This window comes from Chiloscyllium punctatum, unplaced genomic scaffold (genome assembly GCF_047496795.1).
Source record: "Chiloscyllium punctatum isolate Juve2018m unplaced genomic scaffold, sChiPun1.3 scaffold_153, whole genome shotgun sequence".
In the NCBI taxonomy this organism is placed as follows: Eukaryota; Metazoa; Chordata; class Chondrichthyes; order Orectolobiformes; family Hemiscylliidae; genus Chiloscyllium; species Chiloscyllium punctatum.
Genome location: NW_027309887.1, coordinates 498,096 through 520,781, shown reverse-complemented (window position 1 = coordinate 520,781; position 22,686 = coordinate 498,096). Strand labels below are relative to the sequence as shown.

General features: G+C 59.3%; 1 long non-coding RNA gene across 1 annotated transcript in view; it reads left to right on the top strand.

Annotated features, from left to right (window-relative positions):
• Nucleotides 1–22,284, top strand: part of LOC140471684 (uncharacterized) — a 104,351-nt gene extending 82,067 nt beyond the window's left edge. The window contains exon 3 of the long non-coding RNA XR_011957167.1: nt 22,118–22,284. This is a non-coding gene — a long non-coding RNA (uncharacterized lncRNA). The remainder of the gene's footprint in view (nt 1–22,117) is intronic.
• The last annotated feature ends 402 nt before the right edge of the window (nt 22,285–22,686 follow it).

Sequence of the window (22,686 nt, the reverse complement as noted above, 5' to 3'; positions counted from 1 at the left end):
CCCCCTCTCACTGTCCCCTCTCACTGTCCCCCTCTCACTGTCCCCTCTCTCTGTCCCTCCTCTCTCTGTCCCCCCTCTCTGTCCCCCCTCTCTGTCCACCCTCACGCTGTCCCCCCCTCTCTTTCCCCCTCTCTCTGTCCCATTTTCTCTGTCTCCCTTTCTCTGTCTCCCTTTCTCTGTCCCTCCTCTCTCTGTCCCCCCCTCTCTCTGTCATCCGCCTCTTTCTGTCTCCCCTCTCTCTGTCCACTCTCACTGTCCGCCTCCCACTGTCTCCTCTCTCTGTCCCCACCTCTCTGTGTCCCCCTCTCTCTGTCCACCTCCCTCTGTCCCCCTTCACTGTTCCCACTCTCTGTCCCCCTGTCACTGTCTCCCCTCTCACTGTCGTCCCTCTCTATGTCCAACTATGTCTGTCCTACTCTCACTGTCCCCCTCTCATTGTCCCCCTCTCACTGTCTCCCCTCTCACTGTCGCCCCTCTCTCTGTCCCACTATGTCAGTCCCACTCTCACTGTCCACATCTCTTTGTCCCCCCTCTCACTGTCACCCCTCTCTCTCTCACTCCACCTCTCTCTGTCCCCCCTCTCACTGTCCCCCTCTCACTGCCCCCTCTCACTGTCCCCTCTCTCTGTCCCCCTTCTCTCTGACTCCCCCTCTGTATCCCCCCTCTCCCTGCCCCCTCACTCTATTACCCCCCTCTCTGTCCCCCCTCTCTCTGTCCCCCCTTTCTGTCCTCCCCTCTCTGTCCCCCCTCTCTCTGTCACCCCTTTCTCTGTCTCTCCTCTCTCTGTCCATCTCTCACTGTCCCAGTCTCTCTCTGCCCATCTCTCTCTGTCCTGTCTCTCTGACCTCCTCTCTCTGTGTCCCCCTCTCTCTGTCCCCAAAACTCTGTCCCCCTCTCACTGTCTCCCCTCTCACTGCCCCCTCACTGTTCCCTCTCACTGTCCCCTTCTCACTGTTCCCCTCTCACTTTCCCCCCTCCCTCTGTCCCCTCTCTCTGTCCCCCTCTGTCTGTCCCCCTCTCTCTGTCACCGTCTCCCTGTCACCCATTTCTCTGCCCCCTCTGTCCTCCTCTCTCTGTGACCCTTCTCTCTCTGTCCCTCCTCTCTCTGTCCCCCCCCTCTTTGCCCTCCTCTCTCTCTGTCCACCTCTCTCTCTGTCCCCCCTCCCACTGTCACTCTCCCACTGTCCTCCTCTCACTGTCCCCCTCTAACTGTCCCCTCTCTCTCTCCCCCTTCTCTATGACCCCCTCTCTGTCCCCTCTCTCTGCCCCCTCTCTCTGTCTCCCTCTCACTGTCCCCCTCTCACTGTCCCCTCTCTCTGTCCCCCTTCTCTATGACACCCCTCTCTGTCCCCCCCCGTATCCCCCCTCTCTGTCCCCCCTCTCCCTGCCCCCTCTCTCTATTACCCCTCTCTCTGTCTCCCCTCTCTCTGTCCATCTCTCACTGTCCCAGTCTCTCTCTGCCCCCCTCTCTCTGTCCTGTCTCTCTGTCCCCCCTCTCTCTGTGTCCCCTCTCTCTGTCCCCCCTCTCTATCCTCCTCTCACTGTCTCCCCTTTCAGTGTCGCCCCTCTCTCTGTCCTACTATGTCTGTCCCCCTCTCACTGTCCCCTTCTCACTGTTCCCCTTTCACCCTCCCCCTCTTTCTGTCCCCTCCGCTCTGTCCCTCCTCTCTCTTTCCCCCTCTCTCTGTCCCATTTCTCTGTCCCCCTTTCTCTGTCTCCCTTTCTCTGTCCCTCTTTCTCTGTCCCCCTCTCTCTGTCGCCCTCACTCTTTCCCGCACTCTCTGCACCCCCTCTCTCTGTACCCCCTCACTCTGTCCCCCTCTCTCGGTCCCCCGTCCTCTCTTTCCCCCGATCTATCTGTACCCTGCACTCTCTGTCCTCCAATCGCTATGACCCCCGCGCTCTCTGTCCCTGCTCTCTCTGTCCCCACTCACTGTCCCACTCACACTGTCACCCATCTCTCTGCACCCATTTGTCCCCCTTCTCTCTCTGTCCCTCTTCCTCTCTGTTCCCCTCTCTCTCTGTTCCCCTCTCTCTGTCCTACTGTCTCTGTCCCCCCTCTCTCTGTCCCCCTCTCTCTGTCCACCTCTCTCTGTCTCCCCTCTCACTGTCCCCCTCTCACTGGCCCCCTATCACTGTCCCCTCTCTCTCTCCCCCTTCTCTATGACCCCCCTCTCTGCCCCACTCTCCCTGCCCCCCTCTCTCTATTACCCCTCTCTCTGTCCATCTCTCACTGTCCCAGTCTCTCTCTGCCCCCCTCTCTCTGTCCTTTCTCTCTGTCCCCCCTCTCTCTGTGTCCACCTCTCTCTGTCCCCCTCTCTCTATCCCCCTCTCACTGTCTCCACTCTCACTGTCCCACTATGTCTGTCCCAATCTCACTGCCCCCCTCTCACTGTCCCCCTCTCACTGTCCCCCTCTCACTGTCCCCTTCTCACTGTTCCCCTCTCACCTTCCCCCATCTCTCTGTCCCCTTCCCTCTGTCCCAGTCTCACTGTCACCCATTTCTCTGCCCCCATCTGTCCCCCCCTCTCTGTGTCCCTCTCTCTGTCCCCTTCTCCCTGTCCCCCCTCTCTCTGTCGCCCCTCTCTCTGTCTCCCCTCTCTCTGTGCCGCTCTCTCTGTACCCCCTCTCTCTGTACCCCATCTGTCTGAACCCCTCTCTCTGTCCCCCTCTCTCTTTCGCTCTCTCTCTGTCCCCATCCCTCTGCCCCCCTCCCTCTGTCCCCTCTCTCTGTCCCCGTCTCACTGTCACCCATTTCTCTGCCCCATCTGTCCCCCTCTCTAGGTGTCCCTCTCTCTGTCCCCCCACTCCCTGTCCCCCATCACTCTGTCCCCCCTCTCTCTGTCCACCTCTCTCTGTCTCCCCTCTCACTGTCCCCCTCTCACTGTCCCACTCTCACTGTCCCCTCTCTCTGTCCCCCTTCTCTATGACCCCCCTCTCTGTTCCCCCTCTCTCTATCCCCCCTCTCTGTCCCCCCTCTCCCTGCCCCCTTCTCTCTATTACGCCTCTCTCTGTCTCCCCTCTCTCTGTCCATCTCTCACTGTACCAGTCTCTCTCTGTCCCCCTCTCTCTATCCTACTCTCACTGTCTCCCCTCTCAATGTTGCCCCTCTGTCTGTCCCACTATGTCTGTCCCCCTCTCATTTTCCCCTTCTCACTGTTCCCCTCTCACGTTCCCCCCTCTCTCTGTCCCCCCTCTCTGTTCCCCCTCTCTCTGTCCCCCCCCCCTCTGTCATCCCTCTCTCTGTCCATCTCTCACTGTCCCAGTCTCTCTCTGCCCCCCTCCCTCTGTCCTGTCCCTCTGTCCCCCATCTCTGTGTCCCCCTCTTTCTGTCGCCCTCTCTCGGTCCCCCTCTCACTGTGTCCCCTCTCACTGTCCCCTTCTCACTGTTCCCCTCTCACTTTTCCACCTCTCTTTATCCCCTCCTCTTTATCCCCCCTTTCTCTGCCCCCTCTCTCTGTTCCGCTATCTCTGTACCCCCTCTCTCTGTATCCCTTCTCTCTGGCCCTCTCTCTCTGTCCCCCTCTCTCTGTCGCCCTCTCTCTGTCCCCCTCCCTCTTTCCCCCTCTCTCTGTCCCCTCTCTCTGTCCCTGTCTCACTGTCACCCATTTCTCTGCCCCCATCTGTCCCCCTCTCTCTGTGTCCCTCTCCCTGTCCCCCCTCTCACTGTCCCCCTCTCACTGTCCCCCTCTCACTGTCCCCTCTCACTGTCCCCCTCTCACTGTCCCCTCTCACTGTCCCCCTCTCACTGTCCCCTCTCTCTGTCCCTCCTCTCTCTGTCCCCCCTCTCTGTCCCCCCTCTCTGTCCACCCTCACGCTGTCCCCCCCTCTCTTTCCCCCTCTCTCTGTCCCATTTTCTCTGTCTCCCTTTCTCTGTCTCCCTTTCTCTGTCCCTCCTCTCTCTGTCCCCCCTCTCTCTGTCATCCGCCTCTTTCTGTCTCCCCTCTCTCTGTCCACTCTCACTGTCCGCCTCTCACTGTCTCCTCTCTCTGTCCCCACCTCTCTGTGTCCCCCTCTCTCTGTCCACCTCCCTCTGTCCCCCTTCACTGTTCCCACTCTCTGTCCCCCTGTCACTGTCTCCCATCTCACTGTCGTCCCTCTCTATGTCCAACTATGTCTGTCCTACTCTCACTGTCCCCCTCTCATTGTCCCCCTCTCACTGTCTCCCCTCTCACTGTCGCCCCTCTCTCTGTCCCACGATGTCAGTCCCACTCTCACTGTCCACATCTCTTTGTCCCCCCTCTCACTGTCACCCCTCTCTCTCTCTCTCCACCTCTCTCTGTCCCCCCTCTCACTGTCCCCCTCTCACTGCCCCCTCTCACTGTCCCCTCTCTCTGTCCCCCTTCTCTCTGACTCCCCCTCTGTATCCCCCCTCTCCCTGCCCCCTCACTCTATTACCCCCCTCTCTGTCCCCCCTCTCTCTGTCCCCCCTTTCTGTCCTCCCCTCTCTGTCCCCCCTCTCTCTGTCACCCCTTTCTCTGTCTCTCCTCTCTCTGTCCATCTCTCACTGTCCCAGTCTCTCTCTGCCCATCTCTCTCTGTCCTGTCTCTCTGTCCCCCCTCTCTCTGTGTCCCCCTCTCTCTGTCCCCAAAACTCTGTCCCCCTCTCACTGTCTCCCCTCTCACTGCCCCCTCACTGTTCCCTCTCACTGTCCCCTTCTCACTGTTCCCCTCTCACTTTCCCCCCTCCCTCTGTCCCCTCTCTCTGTCCCCCTCTGTCTGTCCCCCTCTCTCTGTCACCGTCTCCCTGTCACCCATTTCTCTGCCCCCTCTGTCCTCCTCTCTCTGTGACCCTTCTCTCTCTGTCCCTCCTCTCTCTGTCCCCCCCCTCTTTGCCCTCCTCTCTCTCTGTCCACCTCTCTCTCTGTCCCCCCTCCCACTGTCACTCTCCCACTGTCCTCCTCTCACTGTCCCCCTCTAACTGTCCCCTCTCTCTCTCCCCCTTCTCTATGACCCCCTCTCTGTCCCCTCTCTCTGCCCCCTCTCTCTGTCCCCCTCTCACTGTCCCCCTCTCACTGTCCCCTCTCTCTGTCCCCCTTCTCTATGACACCCCTCTCTGTCCCCCCCCTGTATCCCCCCTCTCTGTCCCCCCTCTCCCTGCCCCCTCTCTCTATTACCCCTCTCTCTGTCTCCCCTCTCTCTGTCCATCTCTCACTGTCCCAGTCTCTCTCTGCCCCCCTCTCTCTGTCCTGTCTCTCTGTCCCCCCTCTCTCTGTGTCCCCTCTTTCTGTCCCCCTCTCTCTATCCTCCTCTCACTGTCTCCCCTTTCAGTGTCGCCCCTCTCTCTGTCCTACTATGTCTGTCCCCTCTCACTGTCCCCTTCTCACTGTTCCCCCCTCTCTCGGTCCCCCGTCCTCTCTTTCCCCCGATCTATCTGTACCCTGCACTCTCTGTCCTCCAATCGCTATGACCCCCGCGCTCTCTGTCCCTGCTCTCTCTGTCCCCACTCACTGTCCCACTCACACTGTCACCCATCTCTCTGCACCCATTTGTCCCCCTTCTCTCTCTGTCCCCCTTCCTCTCTGTTCCCCTCTCTCTCTGTTCCCCTCTCTCTGTCCTACTGTCTCTGTCCCCCCTCTCTCTGTCCCCCTCTCTCTGTCCACCTCTCTCTGTCTCCCCTCTCACTGTCCCCCTCTCACTGGCCCCCTCTCACTGTCCCCTCTCTCTCTCCCCCTTCTCTATGACCCCCCTCTCTGCCCCACTCTCCCTGCCCCCTCTCTCTATTACCCCTCTCTCTGTCCATCTCTCACTGTCCCAGTCTCTCTCTGCCCCCCTCTCTCTGTCCTGTCTCTCTGTCCCCCCTCTCTCTGTGTCCACCTCTCTCTGTCCCCCTCTCTCTATCCCCCTCTCACTGTCCCCCTCTCACTGTCCCCCTCTCACTGTCCCCTTCTCACTGTTCCCCTCTCACTGTCTCCCTTTCTCTGTCCCCTCCTCTCTGTCCCCCCTCTCTCTGTCCCCTCTCTCTGTCCCCTTTTCTCTGTCCCGCTTTCTCTGTCTCCCTTTCTCTGTCCACATTTCTCTGTCCACCTCTCTCTGACTCCCTCTCTCTTTCACCCTCTGTTTGTCCCGCGCTCTCTGTAGCCCCTCTCTCTGTACCCCCTTTCTCTGACCCCTTCTATCGGTCCCCCGTTCTCTCTGTGCCCCGATCTATCTGTCCCCCGCGCTCTCTGTCCTCCGCTCGGTATGTCCCCCCTCTCTCTGTCCCCGCTCTCTCTGTCCCTTCTCTCTGTCCCCCTCTGTCTGTCCCCCCCTCTCTCTCTCACCGTCTCACTGTCACCCATTTCTCTGCCCCCATCTGTTCCCCCCTCTCTGTGACCGTCTCTCTGTCCCTCCTCACTCTGTCTCCCCTCTCACTGTCCCCTCTCACTGTCCCCCTCTCACTGTCCCCTCTCTCTGTCCCCCTACTCTATGACCCCCCTTTCTGTCCCCCCTCTCTCTGTCCACCCTCTCTGTCCCCCCTCTCTCTGTCCATCTCTCATTGTCCCAGTCTCTCTCTGCCCCCCTCTCCCTGTCCTGTCTCTCTGTCCCCCCTCTCTCTGTGTCCCCCTCTCTCTGTTCCCCTCTCTCTGTTGTCCCACTATGTCTGTCCCACTCTCACTGTCCCCCTCTCTCTGTCCCCCCTCTCTCTGTGTCCCCCTCTCTCTGTTCCCCTCTCTCTGTTGTCCCTCTCTCTGTCCCACTATGTCTGTCCCACTCTCACTGTCCCTCTCTCTCTGTCCCCATCCCTTTTTTCCCCTTCCCTCTGTCCCCTCTCTCTGTTCCCGTCTCACTGTCACCCATTTCTCTGCCCCATCTGTCCCCCTCTCTATGTGTCCCTCTCTCTGTCCCCCCTCGCGCTGTCCCCCCTCGCGCTGTCCCCCCTTTCTCTGTCCCTCCTCTCTCTGTCCACCTCTCTCTGTCTCCCCTCTCACTGTCCCCCTCTCACTGTCCCCTCTCTCTGTCCCCCTTCTCTATGACCCCCCTCTCTGTCCCCCCTCTCTCTTTCCCCCCTCTCTGTCCCCCTCTCCTTGCCCCATTCTCTCTATTACCCCTCTCTCTGGCTCCCCTATCTCTGTCCATCTCTCACTGTCCCAGTCTCTCTCTGCACCCCCCCTCTCTCTCTCCTGTCTCTCTGTCCCCCCTCTCTCTGTGTCCCCCTCTCTCTGTCCCCCTCTCTCTGTCCCATTTCTCTGTCCCCCTTTCTCTGTCTCCCTTTCTCTGTCCCCCTTTCTCTGTACCCCTCTCTCTGTCGCCCATCTCTGTCCCGGTCTCTCTGTACCCCCTCTCTCTGTACCCCCTCACTCTGACCCCCTCTCTCGGTCCCCCGTCCTCTCTTTCCCCCGATATATCTGTAATCCGCTCTCTCTGTCCTCCACTCGCTATGTCCCCCGCTCTCTCTTTCCCTGCTCTCTCTGTCTCCTCTCTCTGTCCCACTTACACTGTCACCCATCTCTCTGCCCCCCATTTGTCCCTCTCTCTCTGTCCCCCTTCCTCTCTGTTCCCCTCCCTCTCTGTCCTCCTGTCTCTGTCCCCCCTCTCTCTGTCCCCCCTCTCTCTGTACATCTCTCACTGTCTTCCCTCTCACTGTCCCCCTCTCACTGTCCCCCTCTCACTGTCCCCTCTCTCTATCCCCCTTCTCTATGACCCCCCTCTCTGTCCCCCTCTCTCTATCCCTCCTCTCTGCCCCCCTCTCTCTGTCCACCTCTCTCTGTCTCCCCTCTCACTGTCCCCCTCTCACATTCCCCCTCTCACTGTCCCCTCTCTCTGTCCCCCTTCTCTATGACCTCCCTCTCCGTAAACCCCTTTCTATACCCCCTCTCTGTCCCCCCTCTCTCTATCCTCCCTCTCTGTCCCCCCTCTCTCTGCCCCCTCTCTCTATTACCCCTCTCTCTGTCCATCTCTCACTGTCCCAGTCTCTCTCTGCCCCCTCTCTCTGTCCTGTCTCTCTGTCCCCCCTCTCTCTGTCCCCCCTCTCTCTGTCCCCCCTCTCTCTGTCCCCCTCTCTTTATCCTCCTCTCACTGTCTCCCCTCTCACTGTTGCCCCTCTCTCTGTCCCACTATGTCTGTCCCCCTCTCACTGTCCCCTTCTCACTGTTCCCCTCTCACGTTCCCCCCTCTCTCTGGCCCCTCCGCTCTGTCCCCCCTCTCTCTGTCCCTCTCTCTCTGTCCCCTTTCTCTGTCTCCCTTTGTCTGTCCCTCTTTCTCTGTCCCCCTCTCTCTGTCGCCCTCTCTCTGACCCGCTCTCTCTGTACCCCCTCGCTCTGTATCCCCTCACTCTGACCCCCTCTCTTGGTCCCCCGTCCTCTCTTTCCCCCGATCTATCTGTACCGCGATCTCTCTGTCCTCCACTCGCTATTTCCCCCGCTCTCTCTGTCCCCTCTCTCTGTCCCACTCACACTGTCACCCATCTCTCTGCCCCCCATTTGTCCCCTCTCTCTGTCCCCCTTCCTCTCTGTTCCCCCCTCTCTCTCTGTTCCTCTCTCTCAGTCCCCCTGTCTCTGTCCCCCCTCTCACTGTCCCCCTCTCGCTGTCCCCCTCTCACTGTTCCCTCTCTCTGTCCCCCTTCTCTATGACCCCCCTCTCTGTACACCCCTCTCTATCCCACCTCTCTGTCCCCCCTCTCTCTATCCCCCCTCTCTGCCTCCCCTCTCTCTGCCCCCCTCTCTCTATTACCCCTCTCTCTGTCCATCTCTCACTCTCCCCTCTCTCTGTCCCCCTTCTCTATGATCCCCCTCTGTCCCCCCTCTCTCTGTCCCCCCTCTCTCTGTCCATCTCTCATTGTCCCAGTCTCTCTCTGCCCCCTCTCTCTGTCCTGTCTTCCTGTCCCCCCTCTCTCTGTCCCCCTCTCACTGTCTTCCCTCTCACTGTCGTCCTGCTCTCTGTCCCACTATGTCTGTCCCACTCTCACTGTCCCCTTCTCACTCTCCCCCTCCCACTGTCCCGTTTTCTCTGTCACCCTTTCTCTGTCTCCCTTTCTCTGTCCCCCTTTCTCTGTCCCCCTCTCTCTGTGCCACTCTCTCTGTACCCCCTCTCTCTGTACCCCATCTGTCTGACCACCTTTCTCTGTCCCCCTCTCTCTTTCGCCCTGTCTCTGTCACCCTCCCTCTGTCCCTCTCCCTCTGTCCCCTCTCCCTGTCCCCGTCTCACTGTCACACATTTCTCTGCCCCATCTGTCCCCCTCTCTATGTGTCCCTCTCTCTGTCCCCCCTCTCCCTGTCCCCCTCTCACTGTCCCCTCTCTCTGTCCCCCTTCTCTATGACCCCCCTCTCTGTCCCCCCTCTCTGTATCCCCCTCTCTGTCCCCCCTCTCCCTGCCCCACTCTCTTTGTCTCTCCTCTCTCTGTCCATCTCTCACTGTCCCAGTCTTTCTCTGCCCCCTCTCTCTGTCCCTTCCGCTCTGTCCCCCCACTCTCTGTCCCCTTTTCTCGGTATCCCTTTCTCTGTCTCCCTTTCTCTGTCCCCCTCTCTCTGTCGCCCTCTCTGTCCCGCTCTCTCTGTAGCCCCTCTCTCTGTACCCCCTCTTTCTGACCCCCTCTCTCGATCCCCCGTCCTCTCTTTCCCCCGATCTATCTGTACCCTGCACTCTCTGGTCTCCACTCGCTATGTCCCCCGCTGTCTCTGTCCCTGCTCTCTCTGTCACCTCTCTCTGTCCCACTGACACTGTCACCAATCTCTCTGCACCCCCATTTGTCCCTCTCTCTCTGTCCCCCTTCTTCTCTGTTCCCTTCTCTCTCTGTCCCCCTGTCTATCTCCCCCCTCTCTCTGTCCACCTCTCTCTGTCTCCCCTCTCACTGTCCCCCTCTCACTGTCCCCTTTCTCTGTCCCCCTTCTCTATGAATCCCCTCTCTGTATCCCCCTCACTGTCCCCTCTCACTGTCCCCCCTCACTGTCCCCTCTCTCTGTCCCCCTTCTTTATGACACCCCTCTCTGTCCCCCCTCTCTCTATCCCCCCTCTCTCTCACCCCTCTCTCTGCCCCCCTCTCTCTATTACCCATCTCTCTGTCCATCTCTCACTGTCGCAGTCTCTCTCTGCCCCCTCTGTCTGTCCTGTCTCTCTGTCCCCCTCTCTCTGTGTCCCCCTCTCTCTTTCCCCCTCTCTCTGTCCCCCCCTCTCTCTTTCCCCCTCTCTCTGTCCCCCACTCACTGTCTCCCCTCTCACTGTCGCACCTCTCTCTGTCCCACTATGTCTGTCCCACTCTCACTGTCCCCCTCTCTCTGTCACACCTCTCTCTGTCTCCCCTCTCTCTGTCCATCTCTCACTGTCCCATTCTCTCTCTGCCCCCCACTCTCTGTCCTGTCTCTCTGATCCCCTCTCTCTGTGTCCCCCTCTCTCTGTCCCCATCTCTCTGTCCCCGTCTCACTGTCAACCATTTCTCTGTCTCCCCTCACTCTGTCCCCTCTCTCTGTCCCCGTCTCACTGTCAACCATTTCTCTGCCCCATCTGTCCCCCTCTCTATGTGTCCCTCTCCCTGTCCCCCTTCTCCCAGTCCCCCCTCTCTCTGTCCCTCCTCTCTCTGTCCACCTCTCTCTGTCTCCCCTCTCACTGTCCCCCTCTCACTGTCCCTGTCTCAGTGTCCCCTCTCTCTGTCCCCCTTCTCTATGACCCCCCCTCTCTGTCCCCCCTCTCTATCCCCCCTCTCTGTCCCCCTCTCACTGCCCCCCTCTCTCTGTCCTGTCTCTCTGTCCCCCCTCTCTCTCTGTGTCCCCCTCTCTCTGTCCTCATCTCTCTGGCCCGCTCTCACTGTCGCCCCTCTCTCTGTCCCACTATGTCTGTCCCACTCTCACTGCCCCCACTCTCTGACCCTCTCTCTCTGTCTATCTCTCACTGTCCCAGACTCTCTCTGTCCCCATCTCTCTGTCCCCCTCACTCTGTCCCCCTCTCACTGTCGCCCCTCTCACTGTCGCCCCTCTCACTGTCCCACTCTCTCTGTCCCACTCTCTCTGTCCCCGACTCTCTGTCCCCTCTTTCTGTCCCCTTCTCTCTGACACTCTCTCTCTGTCCCCCGCTCTCTCTGTCCCCCTCTCTCTGTCCCCCGCGCTCTCTGTCCCCCCTCCCTCTGTCCCCCCTCTCTCTGTCCCCAATGTCTCTCCCCGTCTCTCTGTCCCAGATTCTCTGTTCCCTCTTTCTTTCCCCTTCTCACTGACACCCTCTCTCTGTCCCCCGCGCTCTCTGTCCCGCCTCTCACTGCCCCCCTCTCACTGTCCACCTCTCACTGTCCGCCTCTCTCTGTCCCCTTCTCACTGTCGCCCTCTCACTTTCCCCTTCTCTCTGTCCCCCTCTCACTGTCCCCCTCTCTCTGTCCCCCCTCTCTCTGTCCCCCTCTCACTGTCCCCCTCTCTCTGTCCCCCCTCTCTCTGTCCACCCCTCTCTGTCCCCCCCTCTCGGTCCCACCTTTCTCTGTCCCCATCTCTCTGCGACCCTCTCTCTCTGTCTATCTCTCACTGTCCCAGACTCTCTCTGTCCCACTCTCTCTGTCCCCCTCTTTCTGTTCTTCTCTCTCTGCCCCCTCTCTCTGTCCCCTTTTCTCTGTCCCCTTTTCTCTGTCCCCCTTTCTCTGTCTCCCTTTCTCTGTCCCCCTCTCTCTGCCCCCTCTCTCTGTCCCCCTTTTCTCTGTCCCCCTTTCTCTGTCCCCCTTTCTCTGTCTGCCTTTCTCTGTCTCCCTTTCTCTGTCCCCCTCTCTCTGTCCCCCTCTCTCTCTGTCCCCCTCCCTGTGTCCCCCTCTCTCTGTCCCCGTCTCTCTGTTCCCTTCTCACTGTCACCCGTCTCTCTGCCCCCATCTGTCCCCTTCTCTCTGTAACCCTCTCTCTATCCCCCTCTCTCTGTAACCCTCTCTCTCTCTGCCCCTCTCTCTCTGTCCACCCTCTCTCTGTCCATATCTCCCTCTGCCCCTGTCTCCCTCTGCTCCCTCTCTCTCTGCCTTCCTCTCTGTTCCCACTCTCTCTGCCCCCCTCACTCTGTCCCCTCACTCTGCCCCCCATTTGTCCCCTCTCTCTGTCCCACTTCCTCTCTGTTCCCCTCTCTCTCTGTTCCTCTCTCTCTGTCCCTCTGTCTCTGTCCCCCCTCTCACTGTCCCCCCTCTCTCTGTCCACCTCTCACTGTCTCCCCTCTCTCTGTCCCCCTTCTCTATGACCCCACTTCTCTGTCCCCCCGCTCTCTATCCCCACTCTCTGCCCCCCTCTCTCTCTCTGTCCACCTCTCTCTGTCTCCCCTCTCACTGTGCCCCTCTCACTGTCCCGCTCTCACTGTCCCCCTCTCACTGTTCCCTCTCTCTGTCCACTTCTCTATGACCCCCCTCTCTGTACACCCCTCTCTATCCCCCCTCTCTGTCCCCCCTCTCTCTATCCCCCCTCTCTGTCCCCCTCTCTCTGCCCCCCTCTGTCTATTACCCCTCTCTCTGTCCATCTCTCTCTCTCCCCTCTCTCTGACCCCCTTCTCTATGACCCCCCTCTCTGTCACCCCTCTCTCTGTCCCCCCTCTCTCTGTCCATCACTCATTGTCCCAGTCTCTCTCTGCCCCCCTCTGTCTGTCCTGTCTTCCTGTCCCCCCTCTCTCTGTGTCCCCCTCTCTCTGTCCCCCCTCACTCTGTCCCCCTCTCACTGTCTTCCCTCTCACTGTCGTCCCGCTCTCTGTCCCACTATGTCTGTCCCACTCTCACTGTCCCCTTCACACTGCCCCCCTCCCACTGTCCCCTTTTCTCTGTCACCCTTTCTCTGTCCCCCTTTCTCTGTCCCCCTTTCTCTGTCCCCCTCTCTCTGTCACCCTCTCTCTTTGCCGCTCTCTCTGTACCCCCTCTCTCTGTACCCCATCTGTCTGACCACCTCTCTCTGTCCCCCTCTCTCTTTCGCCCACTCTCTGTCCCCCTCCCTCTGTCCCTCTCCCTCTGTCCCCTCTCTCTGTCCCCGTCTCACTGTCACACATTTCTCTGCCCCATCTGTCCCCCTCTCTCTGTGTCCCTCTCTTTGTCCCCCCTCTCACTGTCCCCGTCTCACTGTCCCCCTCTAACTGTCCCCTCTCTCTGTCCCCCTTCACTATGAATCCCCTCTCTGTCTCCCCCCTCTCTGGCCCCTCTCACTGTCTCCTCTCTGTGTCCCCCTTCTCTATGACCCCCCTCTCTGTCCCCCTCTCTCTATCCCCATCTCTCTCACCCCTCTCTCTGCCCCCTCCCTCTTCCTGTCTCTCTGCCCCTCTCTCTCTGTGTCCCCCTCTCTCTTTTCCCCTCTCTCTGTCCCCCTCTCACTGTCTCCCCTCTGACTGTCGCACCTCTCTCTGTCCCACTATGTCTGTCCCACTCTCACTGTCCCCCTCTCTCTGACACACCTCTCTCTGTCCATCTATCACTGTCCCAGTCTCTCTCTGTCCCCGGTCTCTTTGTCCCCCTCTCTCTGTCCCCATCTCTCTGTCCCTATCACTCTGTCCCCTTCTCAATGTCGCCCCTCTCTCTGTCTCCCCTCCCTCTGTCCCCACTCTCTGTCCCCGTCTCACTGTCACCCATTTCTCTGCCCCATCTGTCCCCCTCTCTGTGTCCCTCTCTCTGTCCCCCACTCCCAGTCCCCCCTCTCTCTGTCCCCCATCTCTCTGTCCACCTCTCTCTGTCTCCCCTCTCACTGTCCCCCTCTCACTGTCCTCCTCTCACTGTCCCCTCTCTCTGTCCCCACTCTCTATGACCTCCCTCTCTGTCCCCCCTCTCTCTATCCCCCCTCTCTGTCCCCCCTCTCCCTGCCCCCTTCTCTCTATTACCCCTCTCTCTGTCTCCCCTCTCTCTGTCCATCTCTCACTGTCCCAGTCTCTCTCTGCCCATCTCTCTCTGTCCTGTCTCTCTGTTCCCCTCTCTCTGTGTCCCCCTCTCTCTGTCCCCCTCTCTCTATCCTCCTCTCACTGTCTCCCCTCTCACTGTTGCCCCTCTCTCTGTCTCCCCTCTCTCTGTCCCTCTCTCTCTGTCCCCTTTCTCTGTCTCCCTTTGTCTGTCCCTCTTTCTCTGTCCCCTTCTCTCTGTCGCCCTCTCTCTTTCCCGCTTTCTCTGTACTCCCTCGCTCTGTCTCCCCTCACTCTGACCCCCTCTCTCTGTCCCCTCTCTCTGTCCCCCTTCTCTATGACACCCCTCTCTGTCCCCCCTCTCTCTATCCCCCCTCTCTCTCACCCCTCTCTCTGCCCCCTCTCTCTATTACCCATCTCTCTGTCCATCTCTCACTGTCGCAGTCTCTCTCTGCCCCCTCTCTCTGTCCTGTCTCTCTGTCCCCCTCTCCCTGTGTCCCCCTCTCTCTATCCCCCTTTCTCTGTCCCCCTCTCTCTGTCTCCCCTCTCTCTGTCACACCTCTCTCTGTCACACCTCTCTCTGTCACACCTCTCTCTGTCACACCTTTCTCTGTCCATCTCTCACTGTCCCATTCTCTCTCTGCCCCCCAACTCTCTGTCCTGTCTCTCTGACCCCCTCTCTCTCTGTCCCCATCTCTCTGTCCCTCTCACTCTGTCCCCCTCTCACTGTCGCCCATCTCTCTGTCTCCCTTCTCTCTGTCCCCTCTCTCTGTCCCCGTCTCACTGTCACCCATTTCTCTGCCCCGTCTGTCCCCCTCTCTATGTGTCCCTCTCTCTGTCCACCACTCTCTGTCTCCCCTCTCACGGTCCCCCTCTCACTGTCCCCCTCTCACTGTCCCCTCTCTCTGTCCCCCTTCTCTATGACACCCCTCTCTATCCCCGCTCTCTCTATCCCCCCTCTCTGTCCCCCTTCCCTGCCCCCTTCTCTCTATTACCCCTCTCTCTGTCTCCCCTCTCTCTGTCCATCTCTCACTGTCCCAGTCTCTCTCTGCCCATCTCTCTCTGTCCTGTCTCTCTGTCCCCCTCTCTCTGTGCCCCCCTCTCTCTGTCCCCCTCTCTCTATCCTCCTCTCACTGTCTCCCCTCTCACTGTTGCCCCTCTCTCTGTCCCACTATGTCTGTCCCCCTCTCACTGTCCCCTTCTCACTGTTCCCCTCTCACGTTCCCCCCTCTCTCTGTCCCCTCCGCTCTGTCCCCCCTCTCTCTGTCCCCCTCTCTCTGTCCCCTTTCTCTGTCTCCCTTTGTCTGTCCCTCTTTCTCTGTCCCCTTCTCTCTGTCGCCCTCTCTCTGTCCCGCTCTCTCTGTAGCCCCTTGCTCTGTGCCCCCTCACTCTGACCCCCTCTCATTTTCCCCTCTCACTGTCCCCTCTCTCTGTCCCCCTTCTCTATGAATCCCCTCCCTGTCTCCCCTCTCACTGTCCCCTCTCACTGTCCCCCTCTCACTGTCCCCTCTCTGTGTCCCCCTTCTCTATGACCTCCCTCTCTGTCCCCCCTCTCTCTATCCCCCCTCTCTCTCACCACTCTCTCTGCCCCCCTCTCTCTATTACCCATCTCTCTGTCCATCTCTCACTGTCGCAGTCTCTCTCTGCCCCCTCTCTCTGTCCTGTCTCTCTGTCCCCCTCTCCCTGTGTCCCCCTCTCTCTTTCCCCCTCTCTCTGTCCCCCTCTCGCTGTCTCCCCTCTCACTGTCGCACCTCTCTCTGTCCCACTATGTCTGTCCCACTCTCACTGTCCCCCTCTCTCTGTCACAACTCTCTCTGTCACACCTCTCTCTGTCCATCTCTCACTGTCCCATTCTCTCTCTGCCCCCCACTCTCTGTCCTGTCTCTCTGACCCCCTCTCTCTGTGCCCCCTCTCTCTGTCCCCATCTCTCTGTCCCCCTCACTCTGTCCCCCTCTCACTGTCGCCCCTCTCTCTGTCTCCCCTCTCTCTGTCCCCTCTCTCTGTCCCCGTCTCACTGTCACCCATTTCTCTGCCCCATCTGTCCCCCTCTCTATGTGTCCCTCTCTCTGTCCCCCCTCTCCCTGTCCTCCCTCTCTCTGTCCCCCCTCTCTCTGTCCACCTCTCTCTGTCTCCCCTCTCACTGTCCCCCTCTCACTCTCCCCCTCTCACTGTCCCCTGTCTCTTTCCCCCTTCTCTATGACCGCCCTCTCTGTCCCCCCTCTCTTATCCCCCCTCTCTGCCCCCCTCTCCCTGCCCCCCTCTCTCTATTACCCCTCTCTCTGTCCATCTCTCACTGTCCCAGTCTCTTCTGCCCCCCTCTCTCTGTCCTGTCTCTCTGTCCCCCCTCTCTCTGTGTCCCCCTCTCTCTGTCCCCATCTCTCTCCCCCCCTCTCACTGTCGCCCCTCTCTCTGTCCCACTATGTCTGTCCCACTCTCACTGCCCCCACTCTCTCTGACCCTCTCTCTCTGTCTATCTCTCACTGTCCCAGACTCTCTCTGTCTTCCCTCTCTCTGTCCTGTTTCTCTGTCCCCCTCTCTCTGTCCCCATCTCTCTGTCCCGCTCACTCTGTCCCCCTCTCACTGTCGCCCCTCTCACTGTCGCCCCTCTCACTGTCCCCCTCTCTCTGCCCCTCTATCTCTGTCCCCACTCTCCCTGACCCCTCTCACTGTCCATCTCTCACTGTCCCAGTCTATCTCTGCCCGCGCTCTCTGTTTCCCACTCTCTGTCCCCTTCTCTCTGTCCCCCTCTCTCTGCCCCCCACTCACTGCCCTTCTCTGTCCGCCTCCTCTCTGTCCCCCTTCTCTCTGTCCCTCTCTCTGTCCTCCCCTTGCTCCGTCTCCCTCTCTCTGTCCCCTCTCTCCCTGAACCTCTCTCTGTGCCCCCTATGACCCACTCTCACTCTGTCCCCCCCTCTGTCCCCCCCTCTGTCCCCCCCTCTGTCCACCCCCTCTGTCCCCCTCCTCTCTGTCCCCCTCTCTCTGTCCCCCCTCTCTCTGTTCACCTCACTCTGTCCGAGTCTCTCTCTGTCCCCCCTCCTCTCTGTCCATCTCTCACTGTCCGAGTCTCTCTCTGTCCCCCCTCCTCTCTGTCCCCCCTCTTTGTGTCCCCCTCACTCTCTCCATCTCTAACTGTCCCAGTCTCTCTCTGCCCCCTCTCTCTGTCCCCACTCACTGTCCCCCCTTTCTCTGACCCACTCTCTCTGTCCATCTCTCACTGTCCCACTCTCTCTCTGCCCCCTCTCTCTGTCCCCACTCACTGTCCCCCCTTTCTCTGTCCCCCTTTCTCTGTCCCCCTTTCTCTGTCCCCCTCTCTCTGTCCCCTGTCTCTGTCCTCGTGTCTCTGTCCCCCTCTCTCTGTCCCTCTTTCTCAGTCCCCCTCTCTCTGTACCCCCTGTTCCCCCACTCTCTTTCCCGTCTCTCTGTCCCCCTTTCTCTGTCCCCTCTCTCACTGTCCCCCCTATCTCTGACCCCCCTCTGTACCCTCTCTCACGGTTCCCCCTTTTTCTGTCCCCCCTCTCTGTCCCCTGTCCCCCGTCTCTCTGACCCCCCTCTCTCTGTTCCCACTCTCTCTACCCCCCTCTCTATCCTGCTCTCTCTGTCCCCTCCTCTGCCCCTCTCTCTTTGTCCCCCATCTCTGTGCCCCAACTCTCTGGACCATCTCTCTCTGTCCGCTCACTCTAACTTCCTGCGCTCTCTATCCTCCTCTCTCTTCCCCCTCTCTCTGTCCCTTTCTGTGTCCCCACTCTCTGTCTATCATCTCACTGTCCCCCTCTCTCTGTCCCCCCTCTCTCTGTCCCCACTCTGTGACCCACTCTCAGTATCCCCCTCTCTCTGCCCCCCTCTTTGTGCCTTTCTCTGTCCCCCTCCCTCTGTCCATCATATCTCTGTCCCCCTCTCTCTGAACACCCTCTCTCTGTCCCCCCTCTCTATTCCCCCTCTCTCTGTCCCCCCTCTCTCTGTCTTCCTCTCTCTGTCCCCCTCTCTCTGTCCCCCCTCTCTCTGTCCCCCCCTCTCTGTCCCCCCTCTCTCTGTCCCCCCTCTCTCTGTCCCCACTCTGTGACCCACTCTCACTATCCCCACTCTCTCTGTCCCCCACTCTCTGTCCCCCCTCTCTCTGTCCCCACTCTGTGACCCACTCTCAGTATCCCCCTCTCTCTGCCCCCCTCTCTGTGCCTTTCTCTGTCCCGCTCTCTCTGTCCATCATATCTCTGTTCCCCTCTCTCTGAACACCCTCTCTCTGTCCCCCCCTCTCTATTACCCCTCTCTCTGTCCCCCCTCTCTCTGTCCCCCCTCTCTCTGTCCCCACCTCTCTGTCCCCCCTCTCTCTGTCCCCCCTCTCTCTGTCCCCACTCTGTGACCCACTCTCACTATCCCCACTCTCTCTGCCCCCCACTCTCTGTCCCCCCTCTCTCTGTCCCCACTCTGTGACCCACTCTCACTATCCCCACTCTCTCTGCCCCCCACTCTCTGTCCCCCCTCTCTCTGTCCCCACTCTGTGACCCACTCTCAGTATCCCCTCTCTCTGCCCCCCTCTCTGTGCCTTTCTCTGTCCCGCTCTCTCTGTCCATCATATCTCTGTTCCCCTCTCTCTGAACACCCTCTCTCTGTCCCCCCCTCTCTATTACCCCTCTTTCTGTCCCCCCTCTCTCTGTCCCCCTCTCTCTGTCCCCCTCTCTCTGTCCCCCCTCTCTCTGTCTCCCCTCTCTCTGTCCCCCCTCTCTGTCCCCCCCTCTCTGTCCCCCCTCTCTCTGTCCCCACTCTGTGACCCACTCTCACTATCCCCACTCTCTCTGTCCCCCACTCTCTGTCCCTGTCTCTATCTGCTCCCTCACTCTGTCCCTCCCTCTCTGCCCCTCTCTCTGTCCCCCTCCTCTCTGTCCCCCTCCTCTCTGTCCCTCTCTCTTTCCACCCCTTGCCTCACCCCATCTCTCTGTCCCCCCTCGCTCTGACCCCGCTTTCCTTGAACCTCCCTCTCTGCCCCCCTAAGACCCCCTTTCTCTCTTTGTGCCCCCTCTCTGTGCTCCCTCTCTCTGTCCCCCTCTCTTTGTCCCCACTCTCTCTGTCCCCCTCTCACTGGCCCCGTCTCACTGTCCCCGTCTCCCTCTGCTCCCTCTCTCTCTGCCACCTCTCTGTCCCCACTCTCTCTGTCGCCCAATCGCCACTGTCTTAACCAACTCTCTGTCCCCCCTCTCTGTCCCTCTTCTCTATCCCCCCTCACTGTCCCCACTCTCGCTGTCCCCCTCTCGCTGTCCCCCCCCTGTCCCCCTCCTCTCTGTCCCTCTCTCTGTGACCCTCTCTGTTCCCGCTCTACCTGAACCCCCATTGCTGTCCCCCCTCGCTGTCCCCCCCATGCCCCCTCTCTATGTCCTACTATCTATGTCCCCCTCTCTATGTCCCCCTCTCTATGTCCACCTCTCTATGTTCCCATCTCTGTTCCCCCTCGCTGTCCCCCCTTTCACTGTCTCCCCTCTCTCTGTCCCCGACTCTCTGTCCCCCCATTCTCTGTACTCCTCTCTGTCCCGCCTCTCTGTCCCCCCTACTCTCCCCTCTCTCACGGTCCCCCCTCTCTCCGTCCCCCCCTCTCTGTTCCCCCCTCACTGTCCCCACTCTCGCTGTCAACCTCTCGCTGACCCCCCTCTCTGTCCCCACTCTCTCTGTCCCCACTCTCTCTGTCCACCTCTCTCTGTCCCCCTCTCTCAGTCCCCACTCTCTCTGTCCCCTCTCTCTCTATCCCCCCGTCTCTGTCCCCCGTCGCTCTGTCCCTCCTTCGCTCTGTCCCACCTCGCTCTGTCCCACCTTTCTCCGTCCCACCTTTCTCTGTCCCCCTTCTCTCTGTCCCCGTTTCTCAGTCCCCCTCTCTCAGTCTCCCTTTCTCGGTCCCCCCATCTCTCTCTCCCTTCACTCTGCCCCCCTCTCTCTGTCCCCCTCTCTCCGTCCCCCTCTCTCGCTCTCCCCTCTCTCTTGCCCTCCCCTCTCCCGCCTTACTCTCTCTCACGCTCCTCGTCTCTCACCCTCCCCTCCCTCCCTCCCCGGTCTCGTCGTCCCCTCTCTCAACCTCTCCCCACTCTCCCTCCCCTCCCTCTCCCCCTCTCTCGCCCTTCCCACACTCCCTCACCTCTCTCGCACTCTCCCTCCCTCTCGCCCTCCCCTCCGTCTCCCCCTCTTTCATCCTCCCCTCGCTTGCCCTCCCCCTCACTCGCGCTCCCTATCTTTCCTATCCCCTTTCTCATCCTGTCCTTTCCTCTCGCACTCCCCCTCCCTCCACTCTCTCACCGTCTCCCTCCCTCCCGCCCTTCCTTCCCTACCCTCTCTTGCCCTCCTCTCCCTCCCCTCTCTCTCGTCCTCCCCCTCTCTGACACTACCCTCTCTCGCCCTCTCCCTCCCTCTCGCCCACCCCTCCCTCCCTCCCTCCCCTCTCTCGCCCTCCCCCACTCTCGCCCTCCCCCACTCTCGCCCTCCCCTCTCTCGCACTCCCCTTCTCTCCCATCCCCTCTCTCGCCCCCTCCCTCTCGCCCTCTCCTCTCTCGCCCTCTCCCTCCCACTCGCCTTCCCCCTCTCTCACACTCACCCCGTCTCGCCCTCCCCTCCCTTCCCTCCCCTCTCTTGGTCTCCCCTCTCTCGCCCTTCCCTCTCCCCCTACCGTCTCTCATCCTCCTTTGTATCGCCATCCTCCTCTCTTGCGCTCCCCTTCTCTCGCCCTCCCTTCACTCCCTCCCCTGTCTCGTCCTCCCCTCTCTTAAGCTCTCCCCTCTGTCGCCCTCCCCATTCTCCATCCCCTCTCTCGTCCCCTCCCTCCCTCGCACTCTCCCCTTTCTCGCCCTCCCCCTCTTTCACTCTCCCCCACTCTCGCCCTCCCCGTCTCTCGCCGTCCCCCTCTCTCGCACTCCACCCGTCTCCCATCCCCTCTCTAGCCCTCTCCCTCCCTCTTGATCTTCCCTCCCCCTCCCTCTCTGTCTCTCCCTCCCCTCCCTCCTTCCCCTCTATCGCCCTCCAGTATCTCACCCTATCTCTCCCTTGCCCCCTCTCTCTTTCCTCCCACTCCTTCACTCTCTCTCCACCTTCTCACTCTTGACCCCCCTCAATCAGTGTCTCTCTCTCCCTCTCTTGCTTTCCCCACTTCCATCTGTTTCTATCTGACTGAATCTCTCACCCTCCCTCCCTCTCTCTCAGACACACTCTGTTTCCCTGGTTCTTCCCACTTCCTCTGACCCAGAGACTGGGGGGTGGGGGTGTGGTTGATCTTGAGGCTGCCTGTGGTGGAGGGTGGGAGATGTGGGAGGTAGGAGGAGGGGAAAATGGGGTGTAGATGGAACTGCTCAGGGAGGCAGAGACGGCAGAACAGAGAGAATGAGGGTGAGGGGAAAGGGAAGAGTGTAGGCAGGTGCAGAAACCGGGGTTGGCGGGTGTGAGAGAGGGGGAACGAGGGAGTGTGAAGAGGAGGGTGATGTGAGAAAGGGAGAGAATTGAGTAGAAAGTGGTGGGGAAGATGAAATGGGGAGTGCAGGTTGGGGAGGAGGGGACATAGGGAGTTAAACCCAGCTCCTGAGCTCAGGGCTCGGTGCCCTCCCCTTCCCTGAGGACCAGGACTTGGAGCTGAGTCTGTCTCTCTCCAGCTCAGCTTCTCCAACACAAAGACACACAACAACATCGGTCACTCTGCTGCTCGGCACGCTTTAATCAACATTTTTATTGTTCACAAGTGGAAGTGATCTTCATCGCTGAAACACTGAACTGAAATGAGAAAATCCCGGATGGATTGATTAATGAGGGAATTTGATGGATGGATGGTTTTGGGTGAAGGGATATTTCAGCACATTCTTCAGCTGCTGCCTGAACTTAGTCTGGGTCACGGCATAAATCGCGGTGTTTGTGCAGCAACTGAGGAGCTGCAGCATGAAGCCCAATTCCTGCACAAAGCGATGGAGATACACAGACCGATACCCAATAAACAACATCCGGTACCATATAGAATACAGCATTAACATTGACCATAACAGGATGAAATTGGCCGAGATCACAAACAGTAAAATGATGGATTTTTTTCGGTTCCTCATTTCAGTGTCAGACTGAGCGTCCCCATTGGTGTGAGTGCGGAGTCTCCTGCGGGCTCTGCTGGTCACTAAAATGTGTCTGACGGTGAGAACATTGAGCAGCAGAATCAGGAGAAATGGGACACACGGGGTTAGAATGTGGTGGAGGAACTCGATTGTGACCCAGACACTGGAGAATAGAACACCGTCTGTTACATCACAAAACCAGGGGAAGTTCATCAGCCGATACCGAGCCTCGAGCATAAAATACCAGGAAATGTTCTTTAAACAGCTCAGCACAGTCACTGCTCCCAGAACCACAGCCGCCGTTTTCTCACTGCAATATTTACTTTTCAGCTTCTGGCAACAAATGGCCACAAACCGATCAAAGGTGAAAGTGACGGTGAACCAGACAGAGCAGTCAGTGGCTGCATAAAGCAGGACGGCGTGGATATTACACACGGGGACGGAGTCCTTCAGGAAATAAAACTGTTCCCGATAGACAATGGGAATGTGTCTCAGGATCAGGTCGAGGATAATGACCAGGAGATCCGCCGCTGCCATGGCCCCCAGGTAACGTCTGACACATGGAGACAATCCACAATCTTTATAAAGCAGGACGTAGATGGTCACTACGTTAACTGTGAGGAAGGAAAACAAACCCATTATCCATCAGCCTGGAGGCAAAGGGACCCGTTTGATCGGGGACCCAGTGAGATTTTCAAATGTGTCCCTGTATTCAGGGATTTATTAAAATAATTGGAGCTAGAATAACAAATGGGAAGGTCGGAATTACTGACAAAAATGTGACATAAACCACAAGAAACCCTCCCTCCCCAAACACACAGAGACACATCCAAAAGGACAGATGGTTTCTAGAACATTCCCACACACTCGATCACTCGAGAGCAGACACAGGTCACTCC